The sequence below is a fragment of the Mesoplodon mirus genome, assembly GCF_964341445.2.
Source record: "Mesoplodon mirus genome assembly, chromosome: 4".
NCBI lineage: Eukaryota > Metazoa > Chordata > Mammalia > Artiodactyla > Ziphiidae > Mesoplodon > Mesoplodon mirus.
In genome coordinates, this window is record NC_138979.1 from 159,986,664 (window position 1) to 159,996,879 (window position 10,216).

General features: G+C 49.0%; 1 protein-coding gene across 3 annotated transcripts in view; it reads right to left on the minus strand.

Moving 5' to 3' along the window:
- Window positions 1–2,620, minus strand: part of MIDEAS (mitotic deacetylase associated SANT domain protein) — a 65,568-nt gene extending 62,948 nt beyond the window's left edge. For all 3 annotated transcript variants that reach the window (XM_082617504.1, XM_082617502.1, XM_082617501.1), the window contains exon 1: window positions 1,913–2,620. The gene's annotated coding sequence lies outside the window, so the exon portion shown is untranslated. The remainder of the gene's footprint in view (window positions 1–1,912) is intronic.
- Window positions 2,621–10,216: the final 7,596 nt, after the last annotated feature.

Here is a 10,216-nt window from a genome sequence, read left to right on the forward strand (position 1 = left end):
CACTTGAAGGCTTAGCTCCCTTCCTGCAGCACAGCAGTTCAGGAGGTGTGAGTACACCCACCCTGGTCTGTGCAGCAGGCCTTGCTCAGGAAGGGGGTGGGGGAGTTCCTCTGGAGAAAATGAACATGAGTCACTCCTCTGCCTCCCCCCCCGCCCCCGCCCCCTCGGACCCTTGCCCAGACACTGGCACAGACACGCAGCCTAGAGCCCCAGCACTCTTTCCTTTGCCCAGAACACAATGAAGGAATTAGGACCCACCTACTAAGTTTCTGCAGCTGACATTTCAAGGCTCAAAGTCTAGCTCACCAGCACAGTCACACGTCTGACGTGTCCTCTTTGCAACCAGGCCCCAATCCAGCCGCCATGCAATTTTGCTAATTCAAACTGCTTTCCCGTTTAGGGATGTTGATAGCCATCTCCCATCTCCTTTTCCTGCTGACATCATCCCACATTTTCTACAGGCACAAATAAGGGTACAGTTCCTGGGATAGTTTTCAGGCTGCCTGAGCTGGAAGTGAAAGGATCCTGCCCTCCCGGGTCCACTTCACTTCTCTGGCGTTTGGCAAATTGTCCGAGTTTTAGGGAGAAACGAGGAAATAAATCACCTAGCTAAGGTGAAAGGCCAGAAAGAACTTGGTGACTGCAGCTCAGACCCAGATCTGTCCTGGGCATCTGCAATGCAAATCTGCATTTTGTTCTCTGCCCCCGAGATCTTGCACAATAGCCTGTGTATAAACATCCACGCCAACAATGCCTGACTGTGCAATCACGCTGTAATTACAGGCCGCCAGGAAGCTGCTGCTAGGAACTGCACCATTCAACTTCTAGACGTCCCATGTCAAAGGAGTCTCCACGGCACGGACGTACATTCCTGCACACACCAACGCGTCCCCGCCGCCGCCGCCGCCGCCGCCGCCGCCGCCGCGGCTGCTGCTGCTGCTGCTACAGTTGAAGACTCCAAGCCAGGGAACTAGGGCGCCACCCGCCCGGCCCGCCAGTCCCAAGTTACTATGCAGGGATGTCATAAACTTCTCAGCTGTTCTTAAAAAAAAAAAAAAAAAAAAGCCTGCTCCACGAGGCTACCGAGGGCGGCGGGAACCACCATCAAAGTTGCCAAGCACATTCCTGCAGCCCTAGCAGTTTTCGAAAACAGAGAAGAGCGAGATGCCTCAAAGAGTCCACTGGAAGCGGGTTTTGGAGTTTTATATAGAAAACACTCACATATGTAGGTGGGTGCGCTGACAGCTTTTATGGCTAAATTGCAAAGTGTTAGGCCTTAGTGATTACTGTCAGGCTCGGGACGTGGTGTGCGAGGAAAAAGGGTGGGGGAGTCAGAGGGATTTGTTCAAAGGGGGCTTAGGGGCAATTCTAGTTTTGCATTTTAGAAATGCGTAGGGCTGTTTTCCCAAACTTCCGAGTTGCTCTGCTCTTCGTCATTGTCAGGCCAAGCTAAGAAAAATGGGGGGAAAGTTCCTTTAACTTCCTTCCTGCGACCTCGGCGAGGGCTACGAAGAGGAAGAGCACGCTTCCTTGGGAAGCACCGGGCGGGAACTGGGGGACCGCTGCGCCCAGCGATGGGGGGCGCCGGGCGGAGGACTAGCCTCGGACGCAGGACACGGGAGGCCCCTTCCCTGCACCCCTCCGCTAGCCAACGGCGCCCGGAGCGGCCCGGCTGCAGCCCTGGCTGGTTTAAGTCCCGCGGCAAATCGGCGACCACAGGGGCGCAGCCCGGGGGCCGGATCCCGGCCGCCGAGCTCCCTCCCTGCAGCGCCCCTCGCACGCAAGCCCAGCGCAACCGGCCCTACCCGTCCCGCCACATCCCCGCCCGCGCGGCCAAGGCCCTGCCCCGAACGTTTCCGGGCACCGCGTCGGCGCCCCGGCTGCGGAGGGGCTGCCGAGCTCCGCGGCTCACCTGCGCGCTGGATCCCGAGGCCGCTCGGAGGGGCGCGGGGAGAGGGGCGCAGGCGAGCACGGCCCGCAGACTCAAACTTTGTTGCTCTCGGGACGGCGCAGTCGTCACTTCCTCGCTGAACGGGTGGCGCGGCCCGGGCCGTGACCCAGCAGCTCGCGCGGTGGCGCGCCGGGCCCTGCAGCCGCCCGCGCCCCCGGCTCTGCGCGCCCTCGGCTGCGCGGGGAAGCGGGCTGCAGTCCGCTGAGCCTGCACCCCTCTGGGGGAGGCTCGCTCCAGCAGGGTGGTTTCCGCGCCGAAGAAGTGCGGTCGAGGCTGCTCTCAGGCTGGATCTGGAAGATGGTGTTGGGGTTCAGGGACCCAGAGCTGGGGTTCCGGGAAAAACAAAGGATGGGGAAGGAGAAAGTTTTCCAGTTTGGTGTTGCTGCTGGAAGGTCCTGCTGGAAAGCACAGTGCTCTGTGTTTGTTTTTGCTTTGTTTTTGTTTTTTTCCCCCACCAAATAATGCCTAAGCTGGGCCTTAAAACGCGGGTCTCCTCTTCCCACATTCCCTCAAAAGATCTGCACACTTGTCCTTCGTCATTTCCACTGATTATAAGGGCACAGGACGTTCAGCGTTTATGACTTCAGGGGGCTATTTCAGCGCCCAAGTTGGGGCTGAAAAATAGTTTCTGTTCTAATCCTCCCCCGCGATTTCCACCTTCTCCTTTACAGTCAACTCACAGGTCTCTTTGGGGCCTGATGCATTCCGTATTTCGTCACGGACCAAAAGTGACTTGGAGGGTAGGGTGGAGTCCTGACAAAAGGAGCTTCAGGCAGTAGTAATTCTGAAATTTATCGTTGCCCAAAATAAATTTGCTCACCCTATTCAAAACTACAAAAACAAAAAGCCATCTTTTTGGTTTCTGATAAAGAGCAACAAATAGTTAAACAGCAGTCTTTCGGGAAAAATTCCTGATCCGGTAAAGCTGGAAAGAAAACGGGTTAGCCTTTGCTGTGGTTGAGGGAGAAAAAAAAAAGCAGACATTTGAAACTTCAGTGGAGGGCTTTCGTAACAGTAACGTTAGCTTCGTTGTAGCTTGTTGTGAAAACAGGGACCTTTTCAAAGGTGGTTCAAAAGCGTCAGTTAGGGCTCAACAATTTTCTCTTTTCCCCCAATACTGCTTCTACAAGCACATTGGCCAGATCACAGAATCTCCCGTTCTAATGCTTCATCTTTTTATTAAAGCACAGGAAACCGCAGAGTTGAGTGAAGGCTTTGTCCAGAAAGGTGGATGTAAAATTGATAGAAAGTAACATCTGAGAAATGATCCCCGGTCTGTGTTAATACCTAATGGGAAGCCACAAACGCAGACTTACCCAGGAGTATGAAGATAGAAGCTCTCCTAGCAACATGAAATCCCCCACATTGCAGCCCTTTATGCACAGTTATGATTTCTACTGAGACATTATTAATGGCACATTATAAATACAAAATGTATCATGTAAGAAAAATAACATTGTTTTGAGAAATAAGTGCATTATTATACTCTCAATAATTATAATTCTCTGAAATTTTTATGACATCACCCTATTGTGGGCTGGTGGTGGAGGGACTGTCCATTTCAATTTTGAAATAGAAGTAATTCCTTAATGCATTCCGCCTAAGGCAAGGAATGCCATAATCAAGAGGAATAGAGAGAATATACTTCTAAAAACAATCATGTGATACTCCATATTTGCTAGGACAAGAGCAGAATATTTCTTTGTTCACTACTGTGATTCTGAATTCTGTCACAATTTCATGAATATTCAGTATTTCTGCATGCCCAGGAATAATTAGCAGACGATGTAAATGTTTGAAGGCCTGATATTTATGTATGCACAGACACACATTGCTTCTTCTCTGTGTAGGGTGGCATTTGCTGGAGTTCCACAAAGTGTAGAACCTGTGGTAGGCACACTTGAAGACAGCCCCCAGCTAATAGTGGTCCCCTTCCTCCTGGTATTCATACCCTATATAATTTCCTCTTCTTGAGTGTGGGCTGGACTAATTGACTCAATTCTAACAAATAGCATATGGCAGAAGTCATGTGATGTCACTGCTGAGATTAGGTTATAAAAAACCTAATGTGGCTTCCATCTTGGGTGCTCTATTTCTTTCTTGCTCTTTCTTGGATCACTCACTGTAGGGGAAGCTACCTGCCATGTCCTAAGGCAGCCCTGTAGACCGGGATCGAGACCTGCCAACAACCACGTGAGTTAGCTTGGAAAGGCATACCTCCCCCTTCCCCCATGCCAATCAAGGCTTCAGATGAGACCGCCAACCCCAGCCAACAGCTGCCTCATGAGAGCCCTGGTAGCAGAGGCATCCAGCTAAGCTGCCTGGATTCCTGACCCAAAGAAACTGTTAGATGATAAATATTTGTTGCCTCAAGCTGCTGTGTTTTGGAGTAATTTGTTACACAGGCATCGATAACTAATGCACAGGAAAAAGAGAAGCAACTCATTGTGGACCCGATGACAACCCCACACAGACTTCCTGCTCCCTCACCTGGAAAGCAGAACATGGAGAAAGAGGCAGTGTCCTGGACCAGATCTAAGAGTAACATGTAAATCCTAAGAACAGAAGACCCAGACCTTACCGCTTCCGCAGAATAAGGGTCATCCTTGAATTTAAACTAGGTCAGAGGGTGTGTGTTGCTGCTCTGTCCCTGGCAGCCCTGGTATTGGATGCCATCAACCTGATAGTATGTGCAGATGTCTTTGTGTCACAAGGATTGACATCTGTCCAGGTACCCTCTTCCTCCTCCTCAGGACATCTGCCCTGATCCCCAAGGCTCTGGCACAACCAGTGACTGTGGAGTCAGGCCCTAGTCCTGGAAGGGGAGCTTGAAAGACAGGACTTCAACGCTGGCAGCCAGAAGGGATAGGTGATTTCAGTGAGAGTCCAAATGTAGGCTTGTGGTCCTACAATCCAAGAGCAAGCCGTGAACTATCTCTGATAAGAATCACCTCCACACTGCTTGCAGGGCTACAAAGAACATTCTGTCCACGTGGTGGTTATCTTTCTCTCAGCATCATTTCCTCTCTGACTGGAGCTAATTATTTACTTTAAAAACACAAAACAAAGTTTTAGGAAGCAGGAAAGATATTATACTCCTTCATCCCTTACGAGGGCAGGAATCTACTTATGGCTGCCCCCCCCCATGTCCACCTCCCCTCAGCCAATCCCATAGAAGCTGGCAACTGTAGAGCCCATTTCTGTTTTCCCTCCAGAGACGCTAGGCTCTGATTTTTCTCATGTACAGTGGCTGCAGCTGCTGTGTTGCCATGCCGTCATCTGGTTGCCATGACTTATGAGGTTGTGGATATGCCAGAACGTGAATCTATTAATTTAACAGGAACTGGGCTCAGCACATATATTCCTTGTTAGGTCATTTGCTTTGCTACCTAAACCACATCCAGTGTGTTCGGTAATGGGAATGTTTCCTAGAGTCTGGCTTTGCAAAAATGCTAAATGCCCTGAATTTTGAGTCTGCACAGTTTTATATTATTAAATTACTATGGGGGACATAAGACATTCTAGCAGGGGTGTGCAAAGAGATTAGCTCAGGGGAAAAAATTAAGGGAAGGGAAATAGTCAAAGTCTCTGGTCTTCATTCTCTACACATTGAGGCCCTTTCTGCAGGAGGTGTCTGTCCTAACTTCTGTAGAAATCCTGTGCTGAGCCCAGGCTGCTCATTGACAAGTCTGAGCTCTGGAACACCAGAAATAGGTGATGTGTGCCACGATAAGAGAAACCACTGTCCTCTTCTGTGGTGCACGCAAGCAGGCGTTTTTCATTCAGCCCTTCAATGAACACTTACTGAATGTCTACAAGTGGGTGTGCTAGGGATGCAAAGATGAAAAGGACAAAGTCTGTCCCTAGTGGGAGAGAAAGACACATAAATTACAATGCAACATGAGAAGTATTATAATCGAGTTTTGCCTCAGGCACTATGAGCTTCCAGAGAAGGAAGCAAGTAGGTCTGTCTGGAGAGGGGCGTATGAGTCACCACCAGTGTTTTTCTCTAAAAAAAATTAAAAATTATCAGATGCCTTGCATTAAGTAATAATAAGCATTGTTTTGTGTAGCTTTTGTTTCAGTTGTGTATAATATATGTGTATATGTGTATGGGGTCATAGTGTAAAACATATTTCCTACATGCAGGCAAAGATGTGTGAAAGTTCTGGGTTTAGAGAGTAATAACTACCATACACTGACGGCCTGTCATGGGCCAGGCCTCAAGGTGTCCCACTGGAGAGTGGAAGAGACAAGCCATGACTTAAGACAGTTTCCAGATCCTTCTGAATTCTCCTTCTTTAGTAAATCAAGGCCAAGCCTAAAGGGCCAGCTCCTTGAATCCTCTCTGAACAGAGCAGAGGCCTTCCACCCAGGCCAGCTAGGCCAGCTTTAAGGCAGTGAAAGAGTAGCCACCCCCTTTCTGGCCTGCCGGATGGTGGGAGGGGAAAGAGGAGAGAGAAGAGGGTCAGAAATGCATCATGTTTTTTCCTCGGCTCCAGGTCTCGGATGGAAGCAGGAAAGGCGCATTACCTAATGAGTGCACTGCAAACACGAGGTGGAGGTGCAGTTCTCACCCAGTTCCCCCACTGGAATTCTAGGATGAAGCTGCCTCCAAAGTGGTTTTATACCAAAAAGAGGGCAGCTGCGTCAAAGTGAACCTGGTGGTCAAGCTGGGTAGGCAGAGCGAGTCTCTGAGGCTTAGCGCTCCTGAGTCCCCGTGGTTTCCACATGGCATGACTATCACATTTAGAGCCAGCAGCCTGCTGTAGGACTGCCCTGGTAGGGCAAGGTGACCCTGCAGCAAGCTCAGGGGAGTCAGGGGTCTGCACTAGTGAGAACACAAGGGAAAATGAGCACCAAGTTGCAAAGGGGAGAAGCCAGTGCTGGGAGGTAGGGGGTGGCTCTGCTGAAGAATCCACAAATTCATGTGCCACAACCGATACCAGCAGGGACCTGCACAGCCAGCAGAAACCGAGAGGATGAGGCAGCTTGGTATGGTGGTGAGGAACAAGGATTCTGGGCTGCCCACACACTGCCTGGCTTCAAGTCCCATCTCTGCCACATACTACCTGTGTGACCTTGGACAAGTTACTTAGCCTTTTTTCCCCCAGTTTCCTTATCTGTAAAATGAGGATAATTGTATGTACTTGATAAGGTTGTTATAAGAATTAAACTAGTTTGTAAAGCTCTTATATATGTGTTCCTTAAGTGTCAGTTAAATCAGGAAATCACTCACCAACCAAAAGGATTCTATATGGATATCATACAACTCCAAGACCCCCAAATTGGACTTTAGTAAAAATCCCCCCAACCATCAGATCATGGGGAAAGTTGGATCAGCTATAGACTGTACATTTAAGATATGGTGTAAGTTAAAATGTTTGGCTCCTCTACACAGTCCGGCTTGGAAGATAGACACTGAGCAGCTCTTTTTTTAAAAAATATTTATTTATTTATTGGCTGCATTAGGTCTTAGTTGCGGCACACGGGATCTTTTGTTGTGGTGGGCTCTTCGTTGCAGTCAGTGCTCCGGCCTCTCTCTAGTTGTGGCACACAGGCTTAGTTGCCCCTAGGCACGTGGGATCTTAGTTCCCAGACCAGGGAATCGAACCGGCGTCCCCTTCATTGGAAGGTGGATTCTAAGCCCCTGGACCACCAGGGAAGTCCCTGAGCAGTTGGGACTATGGTTGACAGAATAACAGTCCTCCCCAAAATGTCCATGTCCAAATCCCTAGAACCTATGAATATATTAGGTTCATGACAAAGGGGAATTGAGGTCGCTAATTAGCTAATCTTAAAATAAGATTATTCTGGATTGTCAGGGTGGGCCAACGTAATCACAAGGATCCTTAAAAGTAGAAGAGGGAGGCAGAAGAGGAATCAGTCAGAGGGAGATGTGACTATGGAAGAATGATCAGAGAAATACAAGGCTGCTGGCTTTGAAGATGGAGAAAAGAGGTCATGAGCCAAGAAACGTAGGTGGCTTCTGGAAACTGGAAAAGACAAGGAAACGGATTCTCTCATAGCGACTCCAGAAAGGAATGCAGCCCTACTGACACCCTGATTTTAGCCCATTAGATAAAAATCTGTGTTGCTTTAAGCTACCAATTTAGTGGTAATATGTTACAGTAGCCATAGAAAACTCATGCAGGAGAATTTTCTAAATGTAGTATTTTCTGGGAAGTATTTGCATCATGTATTAGATACATGTGTTACCATGTGTATGAGAAGCCCCAGTTTTCAGATTACAATTTGAGCAGGAAGTCTGGCTGGGTGGGCCAGGCACAATCCCAGAATGCCAGCACACGGGGAGGTTCCCAGAGTAACAGGCCACTAGAAACTCTGAGACAGTACTTTGAAGGCACAGTTGTATACAGTCCCCTGGCTTAGGGATGAACTCCAACATGCATACTGCTTCTTGGAGCTTCTTCTCAGACTTGGTAGCTGCTGGTGCTAGCAGGCCACAATGTGGAGGCCAAACGTGGAAATGGTTAACAAATGTAAACCAGAGTCAGCTGTCAAAAGCTGCTGTGGAAACTCTCTGTGCATTTTTTTTTTTAAGATGTTGGGGGTAGGAGTTTATTTATTTATTTTTGCTGTGCTGGGTCTTCGTTTCTGTGTGAGGGCTTTCTCTAGTTGTGGCAAGCGGGGGCCACTCTTCATCGCAGTGCGTGGGCCTCTCACTATCACGGCCTCTCTTGTTGCGGAGCACAGGCTCCAGACACGCAGGCTCAGTAGTTGTGGCTCACGGGCCTAGTTGCTCCACGGCATGTGGGATCCTCCCAGACCAGGGCTCGAGCCCGTGTCCCCTGCATTAGCAGGCAGATTCTCAACCACTGCGCCACCAGTGAAGCCCCTCTCTGTGCATTTGATGACCATACTTCCCCAGCAAGGTTGTATAACCACCCAGAGTTTGTAAATGAATCTTTTCACAATGAAGAGAAAACCACAAACTCAAGAGTCAAGGCAATCTGCACAGCATTCATGGGATCTGGGTCAGCCAGCATGCTGAGGTTTAATCACTCTGCACAGGTTACTTTTTCCTGTGCATAGCTCAAAGGTTAAGCTTGCTGCACATTGGGAAGAAGTCTTGTCACAATCCTCTACCAATAATAAATACTGGTCCTGGGACATTGGTCTTAACATTGACATGGGAGGTGTCATTTGAGTTCTCAGGCCAAGAAGTCACTAGACATTCATGACCCAATGCAGCCAAATAAAAATAAATTAAGTTAAATAAAAGATCTAGATAAAACATGGGTTACATTGTCTCAGGTTTGGGTTTCAGTGAAAACACTTCTTTCTACTAATAAAGTTATTCGCTGTTGAAAAAAAGAAAGAAAGAAAGAAGCCTGAATTCCAGGCCCAGGCTGTAGCTACCCAGCTATATGACATTGGACAAGTCACTTAGCTTAGCTTGAGGGGGCAAGATGATTTTAGGTCAAGAATGTGCATGAAATCACACAGTGAAAAAGTAAGTTTCGGGACTTCCCTGGTGGCGCAGTGGTTAAGAATCTGCCTGCCAGGGGTTTCCCTGGTGGTGCAGTGGTTGAGAGTCCGCCTGCCGATGCAGGGGACACGGGTTCGTGCCCCAGTCTGGGAAGATCCCACATGCCGCAGAGTGGCTGGGCCCGTGAGCCATGGCCACTGAGCCTGGGTGTCCGGAGCCTGTGCTCCACAATGGGAGAGGCCACAACAGTGAGAGGCCGGCGTACCACAAAAAAAAAAAAAAAAAAGAATCCGCCTGCCAATACAGGGGACATGGGTTTGATCCCTGGTCCAGGAAGATCCCACATGCCGTGGAGCAGCTAAGCCCGTGCGCCACGACTACTGAGCCTGCACTCTATGGCCCACGTGCCGCAACTACTGAAGCCCCTGCACCTAGAGCCTGTACCGTGCTCTGCAACAAGAGGAGTCGCTGCAATGAGAAGCCTGTGTATCACAAGGAAAAGTAGCCCCTGCTCACTGAACATAGAGAAAGCCCACGCACAGCAATGAAGACCCAAGGCAGCCAAAAAAATAAATTAAAAAAAAAGTTTCTTTTCAATTCTCTTTTTTTAAAAATAAATTTATTTATTTATTTTTTGCTACTTTGGTTCTTTGTTGCTGTACGCAGCTTTCTCTAGTTGCGGAGAGCAGGGGCTACTCTTTGTTGCAGTACGTGGGCTTCTCATTGCGGTGGCTTCTCTTATTGTGGAGCACGGGCTCTAGGCATGCGGGCTCAGTAGTTGTGGCTCGCGGGATCTAGAGCATAGGCTTAGT